Source organism: Rhinichthys klamathensis, unplaced genomic scaffold (assembly GCF_029890125.1).
Source record: "Rhinichthys klamathensis goyatoka isolate OS25496 unplaced genomic scaffold, OSU_Roscu_1.1 h1tg000473l_1, whole genome shotgun sequence".
In the NCBI taxonomy this organism is placed as follows: Eukaryota; Metazoa; Chordata; class Actinopteri; order Cypriniformes; family Leuciscidae; genus Rhinichthys; species Rhinichthys klamathensis.
In genome coordinates, this window is record NW_026606961.1 from 383,399 (window position 1) to 393,191 (window position 9,793).

Below are 9,793 nucleotides of genomic sequence, written 5' to 3' on the forward strand. Positions count from 1 at the left end.
GGCTAAGCTTCTGGCGGTCTAAAATTCAGTGCTATCTGCCCCGCTGTGCGGCCCAGATGCTGAGTTTACTGCAGCCCCATGAGTGTTGACACACGTATGGCCACCCAGATCAGGCTGAAAGCTTTCACCCTGGCTGCGCGTTTTATTGTCATATAATAGCCCCGCTGGGTGCTTTTTTATAGGGAATGACGCTTCCAGCCTCTCTTCCTCCACTCTATGTGAGTTTATGGTGATTATGCACTACATGAGCCCTGGGCTTCGGCCCCCGGGACTTTGGTGTTGGATCCCTGTACGCACGGCGTGTTGCATTGTGTTCCCCTAGCGTAAGCTATTACGCAGTACGAGAGATACTCTCGTAAGAGAACGTACTCGGTTACTAACGTAACCTCGGTTCTCTCTAGAGAGGGAACGAGTACTGCGTATCTTGCCGTGCTTGGAATACGCTCTGGTTCGCTTCAGTGATAAAAACCAGCTTGTATCAGCCTAACGAGCATATTTATAGGGTGAGACCACGCCCCTTCTGGCGGGACGTGACGATATGGGCGCGAATTGCCCCCATTGGTCATTATGTCACGCAGAGTCTCTCTCGATAGGCTGCTGCATTTGCTGCAGAGCAACCAATAGGCGCGCGAGCTGTTTCGCCTATGTCTGCTTGCTGCTGCAAAGCGTTTTACATTAATAAAAAATTAAGGATAATTTTTGGCTTCAATATCTCGCGGAAAAGAGTTTTTCCCCTAGCGTAAGCTATTACGCAGTACTCGTTCCCTCTCTAGAGAGAACCGAGGTTACGTTAGTAACCGAGTACGTTTTTGGTGGTGTTTTCGCGGAGATATTAGCAGAAAACCATCGGGCGCGCTGCAAAATTGCGGACGCCGGTGACGTCACGATCTCAGAAGAAAATCGCTCGTATCTCTGGAACTCAAAGACCCAGAGAGCTCAAATTCGGGGGAGGAGGTCCCAGGGGAACCATTGCCCGAACGCTAGAGTGGCGGGCCTCGGGGATGCCTCCTACCGGATCGCCGTTCGCTGGGACCCCCGATTTCGAACGGCTATAACTCGGGGAGCCGGGCGAGTTGGACCTCGGGGGTGGGCTCGTTCGAAAGGCCCCGTCCAGCACTACGAACGATTAGAGTCTTGGGAATATTGATCAAAGATTGACTGAGATATAAGCCGAAAAACATGCGCCTTTAACCGGACGTAACTCCCTGACCGTCTACAATAGACTGTATATAAGGAGAGAGGCTCGGGAGCGCGCATGCACGTCACATCCGTTGGATTTCGCGGTAAATCCGACCCGGAGACTTCACATAGAAATAGGAATACTGGCCTTCAGAGGTAATAGCAAAACTCGACAAGTGGATCATTTTAATGTGTGATTACAACCCCTTCACACACAGGCAATAAAAAAAGGATTCATTTTAGTAGAAAAGTTACATAGAGCACCTTTAAAATAATATTTTTTTAATGCTTGTCAACTGACATTCACAAATGTGTTAAAATTGGCAGCAATGACAACAAACTGCACATTAAATTTAAATGCAAAAATCATTTAGTGCTGACATCATAGTTAAATATTGTCAGTTTTAATAAATAAATAAAGAAGATTAGTTCTAAAACTATAAGCCTACATGTTTAACGGTTTAAATACAGTGACATTGACACTTATATTTTAAAGTCAGCGAATACAAAATCATTTAAAAATACATCAAGTATTAAATAGTCAAATACAATTAAAGAAAGAAAGAAGATTAGTTCTGAACAATGACATTTATACGTTTAACTATTACAGCATACATCAACAGCTGCAAGCAGTGTGATTTGTTCCAAAGCTTGTCCATTGATGATGAAGGATTGCGATATATGCTGGGCGTTTCCCATGGCCATGACAAAGGGATGGGTTTTTGTGGACTCTGCTCGGTTTAGAAATTCCACCATGTACGTTCCAACCTATAAAAGAAAGAAAATACAATACAAATTGCCTCAATGGCAATGGTGTCATTATTCAGTTGAAGTCAGTTCAGTGTTGATTCAATTCAGTTCAATAACTGTATAAAGTTCATCATAAAATGGAGTTCATCATCATGATTTCAACAATCAATATTTTTATTTGGCGAAAAGCCGTATGGTATGCTTTACATTATTCATTAAATGTCTTGTTTGATCTTGTTTTTTTTTTGTCTAGGAGTTGTCAAAGTTGCTTAATAGGAATTGTTTTGAGTTAATAAAGTTAAGTCAGATAATGTACATCCAGACAGTTTTCATCACAAAATAAACTCCTTCAGGGTGATACGAGATCACCCTGTTGAAGTTTATTCTGCAATATCAACTGGCTGGATGTACAGTATCCCTTGCTTAATGCACAGGCAGTTCCAGTCAGGTTACAATTCAATTTAAATAGCAGTTATGCGGTTTTATACTTACTAGTTGAAGATCAATGAAAGCCTTTCTAGCTTCGTCAATAGATGGACGAAAGACCTTCTGACCAAACACAGTGGCAGGATGAAGGGGAAGGACCAAAAGAGCAACATCACCTCTATTCTCTGCAGAAAAGAGACATAACATATCAGAAACAGGACCAGCTACAACAAATATATAATAAAGTTAGTGCAAGCAGACATAAAAATAAATATGCAATAATGATACTAAATACCTAAGGTAAAAAAATAGGTCATGCCAGGTAAGTATGGTCAATTTTGAATTCATGGGGACTTTAGTAACATTAACTCACACCTTTTGAATGATGACACAGTGAAACCCCGTGCTGAGAAGGGAGTGTATCCCCTATTCCCAGACAAAGCAGCCTCTGCATCCATGATGAAGCATGCAATGGAGCTAGCACAGGAAGGCACATCATTCCTGAATCCCGGCCAGATTGCTGTCCTTGGTGCTGATCAACCATTGTATTCCATAGCAAAGCAGCTCCAATGGCAATACCCTGAGACACTTGGTGAAGATAAGCTCATCTTGATGATGGGAGCATTACATATCGAAGACAAAGCTCATCTTATGAAGGGGAAGCTGCTCCGTGATTCAAGTTGGACCACCATCCTTTCCCAGGCACAGGTCCTGACTACAGGACGTGCTCAGTCTGTCCTCAATGAGCACCATATCAAACAAACACGGTACTCCCACCAGGTCACTCTCATGTCTCTTTATATTCTCAAGAAGAAAGCATACACTACCTACTGTGCAGATCTTCTAGGCGCATCAGAAACATTCGAAATGTGGGACCAACGATCTCAAGCCGAGTTCCCACAGTTCAAGTATTGGTCTACCATCATGGAGGTGGAGTTCCTACTCTGTCTGTCGATTCATTCGGTCACTTCGGGAAGGAAACTTTCAGCTTTATGTTCAAGTTTCTGATGAACTGTGTGCTTGGTTTCATGTGATGGATCACACAAACTATGCCTGTTGGTTACCCATCCATGTGCGAGACGTGGTTGAGCTGCCTGAAAAACATCCTGCCGTTTATGAAGAGTTCATGAAGGGGAACTTTGTAGTGCTGCAGTCAGAGCGTTCAGCTTGATTGCAAAAGATCAGTCCCATGAGCAGTCAAACAAAATCCTGCAATCCTGTGGTGGTGCAGCTGGACTCTATGAAAACCCTGAAGCCCTCACACTCTTCATGCTGGCAGGGCCTGACTGTGCCAGATTAGTACAAGAGTTTCAAGCTGTGTATGATAGCAGCTCATCATCATCATCAACATCTCATCAAGAAGAGGCACACAGCTTACAAGTCATGTTCAGGAAGGAAGTCAAATCCTTTATCGAGGTTATGGAAAACCATGGAAATCCCTTCTTATCAGCGAATCATGACCTCATAGCACTCAACACCCAAGATATTATGGAAATAGAAGTGGCTGATTCGCTCACTACTGCTCACGAAGTTGGTATAGCCCTACATGCTGCCTATGTAGAGCAGCGACTTGACAAGGTCACCAAGCCTGTATCAGATATGATCCCTCAGGCAAATATACTGACATTTGCCAATCGACCTGACACAAAAGCCAAGCACAAAACAAAAAATGGGATTCACAAGCAAAACATGACGCTCGTCACACAACTGTTCCTTTCCCTTCAGTCCAGGCCGGATGCAGACATGGCAGAATTCTTCAGGTTCGAAAATCAAAGGGAGCCACCCAGCATTTCCAACCAGGGGCGTTTACGCAGTGGTACAAAGTCAGACATTCTCGAATGCATGAAGGTGAAAAAAAAACCCATGTAGCAGCAGCTAGAGATGCAACTGTAGTTGTGCTTGATGGTGCTGTAATGGTCCAAATGGTCCAGCCAACTACTGAAAAAACATTCCATGACTACGTTAACACCAATATTGCTGGGTTTGTGAGGTCACATATGAGCTATGAATCTGTCACGCGATTGGATATGTATCAAACACAATATCCAGAGGAGAACCTCAAAACATAAACTCACCAACGCAGAGGAACCAGATCAAGAACTAAAGTAGATGGGAGAACTCCAATTCCAAAACGTAACTGGAACAGTGACTTCCTGAAAAATGAGGACAACAAGGATGAACTATTTGGATATATCAGTGAAGAGATAACCAAGCATGGCATGTCAGGTAAACTCCTCCTTTCCACCAAGAAAGATGCTGTACTTTCCAACAGACCAGGGTATGACTTCAGCCTTGCTTCATCCAGAAGCAGATACAAGAATAATCCTGCATCTTGCACATGCTGCGGACAAATGCCTTTTTATGGCCATTGGCCCAAGCATGTGCAAGATGCAGGACCGATCCAGAGCTCTGTGAGGCCGAGTGTGTTGAAGAAGCGGATGGCAAGGATGACAACATCACTGTCGTCATCCTTGCCATCCGCTTCTTCAACACACTCGGCCTCACAGAGCTCTGGATCGGTTTTGCAGGTGGAAAAAACTATAGGGAAATTCCTGCTCATGAAATCAGCAAGGATCTTGGTCCCCAGAAGTCACTGGCCTTACCACTCTTCCACGCTTTAACAGGCTGTGACACAACCTCAGCCTTCCTGGGCCATGGGAAAAAGAGTGCATGGGCAGCTTGAGAGGCAACAGCAGATCTCACAGAATCCCTGGTTACCCTCACCTTGGAGCCTGAACAGATCAACAATGACGTCCATGTCCAAAGACTGGACCGTATGGTCGTCATCATGTACAGCAAGAGCTGTGTTTCCAGCCGCGTAGATAAAGCTAGACATCACCTTTTCTCGAATGGTACTAAGTCTCTCGAGAACCTGCCTCCCACCCAAGCTGTACTGATTCAGCACATCAAAAGAGCACTGCTGCAGGCCAGCTTCTACTGGAATCAGGCAACCGCTGTCCAGCAAGATATCCCAGAGTTCAATGCATGGGGATGGTATCGGGACTCTACGAGCAAGACTTGGGAACCTTACTGGACTAATCTCAAAGACGCCAGTAAAGCCTGCACCATTCTCCTCCACTGTGGCTGCAAGACAGCATGTAGAGGGCACTGTAAGTGCTGTAAAGCCGGAGTTCGTTGCACTTCTATATGTGCATTGTGCATGTGAGGGTGCTTGTACAAATAATGATGGTGGAGACGATGAGAGATCCGGTGATTGTGAGTGATAATGATAATTCATGTGATAGACCATGATAATTCACTGTTGTTTTTTTATGTTATTGCTGTTTTTTTTGTTATGCTAAGCAAACCTTTAAGAGTTTTGGACAAATTGACTATATTATTCTTTTAACAATTTGACATAATATAAATATTGCCTTGCAATAATAATTGTGTCTTATTCTTTCTTATATGATTACACTTTGAAATGTATTCACCTGTGGTACACTGAAAAGCATTTCACTTTTATAAGGAAATGAATCAACATTGAGAATAACCTTCAAAGTTGTGGTAAAAAAAGGATTTTCAACCACTGTCTTGAAAAGAATACAGGTTCCAGACTTACACAAGCATAAATGTAAATATGCCAATGGACTTCCTGTGGTCAATAAACATAAAATAGACACCACATCCTCATTTGTAGAGCATTTGATTCAAAATATGTAGCCAAAACCCTTTTTTGGACAGCGTCCATATTGAATTTAGGGAATTTGGGGGGTCCTGATATACCCAATCATAAATATAAGTATTCCTATGGGTTTCCCATGGTCAAAAAAGGTCAAATAGACATCAAGTTTGTATTTGTATCTCATCTGGCTCAAAAGCTATAGCCGAATCCCTTTCAGGCGGCGGCCATATTGGATTTGGCCGCCATCTTGGTCTCAGGGACCATTGGCTTGGGCGCCCTACCTAAATCATTTCAGTATGCTCAGCTACATCTGTGCCAAATTTGGTGCTTGTAGGTGAATTTGCGTGAATTCCGAGCAGTCCTATTCCTATGTGTTTCCCATGATCAGTTAAGCTGAAAAACATATCAAGTTTGTATTTGTAACTCATGTGGTTCAAAAGTTACAGCCGGAACCCTTTTCGGGCAGCAGACATATTGGATTTGGCATGATAGATGAACCGACCTCTCAAAAACGAGAAAAGAAAATGGACTTACCAGCACTGCGACTCCTTCTCCTCCCTGAGAACCGTAAGTGGCTGGGATACCTGGCCTGGGGGCTCCGGAACGGAAGCATCACCCTCACATTCAGCGAGCCCAAGGCGCCCACGGAGATCATAGAGGAACCAGAGCCGAAGAACATCAAGGCCCTGGAGTCGACGCAGGTAGGTCAGTCCACCTCAGAGCCAGGAGCGGACCTTGACCTAATAGACCTGTGGTCCGCAGATCCAGTTCCCTCCCAAGTCCCCACCCTCGAGTCTTCATCTTCTACACCGGTCCCGTCCGGAAGTCTTCTGCCCGCATCCCTGCCTGTTGTCCTCATCCCATCTCCATCGCTGGTCACGGCCAGTCCCCTGGATCCGTCGGCACCACTGGTGTGGTCCAGCTCCTCGGCTCTGCCCCCGCCGCTCACTCCGTGCGGCTCATCCTCTGCGCCTCGGGCTTCCCGAGCTGCACCTCAGGCCTCCAGGTCCATACCTCCACCTTGGCCTGTCACCCCGTCATCATCGCCTCCGCGGCTAGACTGCTCCGAAGCTCCGCTGGGCTCCCTCGTCTCTCCAGCTTCCACATCGGACTTCCGGGATTCCGGCTACGACTACACCCTGCACCCCTACAGCTTCATCGGACTCCTCGCTTCCTCCGACCTCCCTGTCATCCTCGCTCACCACATCGTCGCCCCGGTCATCCAAGTCCTTGTCATCGCCTCAGTCCCGGGAGTCAGTGGCTCAGCGCCAGCCTTCCAAGCCTGCGATGTCGGTCAGCCTCTCTGCTCCACCTCCGCCACTCACCATGGTTCCGCCGCCGCCTCCGCCTATTGGTCCCAGGGTTCCGTCTGGCCCCTCTGCCAAGACTCCTCCCTGGTTCCTCCCACCGTCAGCTCCACCATACTTGCCAACTCCACCGACTCCTCCTCATCACCATCCGTCACCAGCTCCACGCCCTCCACCGAAGCCTCCGCCTCTTCTCTACATCCTGAAATTTCCCGTCATCAAGGCCGTTGATGTTCTGTTCTGTTCAGTCCTTTGTCGGTTCTCGTTTATTTCAGTTGTGGTTGTGTCTGTCCTGCTTGAAACTTAACAAGAAAAGTTTGTGTTTACCTTAATCATCATCTCGTTCCTTCACTACCACCACAGCGTGACAATAAGGAAGCACATCGTACTTTTGGAATCAACATTGTCCTGCACAAAAAAAAAATACTACATCATACAGATCAATTTGTAAACATGTTTCAAACAACCTAGAAATTAAATTTGAAACATCAAACCAAAACATTTTTGAATATATACAATAAAAAAAAAGATGAGTCACAGATTCTTTGGCATTGCCACAAAATTCACATAAGTTTTCAATATTCAAATGGAAACGTTCAAGAAGTAACTCCTTGACGGTAAATTCTGTGTACAATTTTATAGGATACCTCTCTAATTTTATTATTAATAAAAAACTTATTTGTTATAGACCATACTCTTTTCCAGTTAATATTTTCATATTTAGTAGACCAAAACCCTGTTGAACAGGGCAAATAATTTGTTTTTAAAGTATTTCTAATATATTTGTTACTGCATTTATCTATTAATATATTAATATCCCCAATAAATATTGTATCACTACAAAAACTGGTTTGACGATCAACATTTATAGGATAGAATCCAGGATTTTGTAATAGTGATACAACTCTGCCATGGATTGCATCAAAATTGATGCAACCATGGATTGCACCACCATGGCCACACCCACAGCCTGCTCCGCCTTGGCCACAGCCTGCTCTGCCGTGGCCACACCCGCTGCCTGTTCCACCCTGGTCCCCCGAGGGTCCCACAGCTCCGCCGTGGACGCCCGAGGGTCCGACAGCTCCACCGTGGCCGCCCGAGGGGTCTTCACCGCCGTGGCCGCCCGAGGGGTCTTCACCGCCACGGCCGCCGGCACAGCCTGCTCCGCCCTGGTCGTCTGCGGATCCTGCTCCGCCCTGGTCTCCGCCTCGTCCTGCTCCGCCCTGGTCTCCGCCTCGTCCTGCTCCGCCCTGGTCGTCTGCAGATCCTGCTCCGCCCTGGTCTCCGCCTCATCCTGCTCCGCCCTGGCCGCCTGCACTGCCTGCTCCACCCTGGTCGTCTGCAGATCCTGCTCCGCCCTGGTCGTCTGTCCTGCCCACGTCCCATGGTCCTCCGTCCACGTTCCGAGGCCCAGGTCGGCCCTTACAAGACCCAGCTCCTGTTGCCGGCGCGGACCTGGCCCTCCGTCCCTCCCCCGGGACCGCCTCCGCTCCACCACCCTCCAGAACTATCTTGTTTCCTGTTTATTGGGCGTCTGGAGCCGCCCATAGGAGGGGGGTTATGTTATGAATTCTGTTTCCCCGTTCTTTGTGTTTTTGGTTTAGTCCTGTTTCCCGCTCCCCGTTAAGTCTATTAGTCTTCCCAGGTGTCCCCGATTAACTACACCCCATTGTTATCTTGTTTAGATTGTTTGCCCCTGTATTTAAGCCCTGTGTTTCAGTCCAGCCTTTGTGAGTTCTTGTTTGTTTTGTAGCTGAAGTGTTGATGTTAGTTGTTTTGAGTCTTGTTCCTGGCCTGAGTCTTTGCCTAGTTTCCAGTTTGTTGAATAAAGTGTGTGTGCTGCATTTGGATCCTGCTTCCTCCTTGCTTCAACTGCACCATCATAACACATATGATGTTTGTAAATTTAAAAGATAATTATGAAAGTCAAGAAAGTCGCAGTTTGTCATAAAACAGAAGAGTAACATTTAGTTTTATGTGAAAATCGCTCAAATCCCGGGAAGCGAAACAACGAGCAAGATCCGTTGCTCGTATGTGTGCAGTCTGGTACAAAACACTCAGGCATGACGGCGTAACGTTACGTTTATAATGTAAGACTATAGAAAAAATGACAGACGTTAGCTTCAGTAAAGTTAGCTTCATTCATTGAGAGAAAATGTGCGCCTTTTGGGTTTGTAGTCTTTGTAATTACGTGTTTTCACAGTCTTATGGCCTACCTCAACATTTTTACATCAAACTGCGACTTTCTTGACTTTAAAAATTATTTTTTAAATTGACAAACATTATGTGTAATTCAGGGCACAAAACGAGATCAAAATATTTGTTGTCTCTCGCCATTGACTAATATTTTTCTGAAATAAGGTCCCATGGTGGTCGACCGGAAGGGGAGGGACTTAGGCTCTCTATTGCAGCCCTGAGAGGACTACAGACACTCGATTTTTATACTCTCCTTTTCAGAGTACTTACATTTTAAATATTTATTGGTATATAAAGACAGTTTAAACAA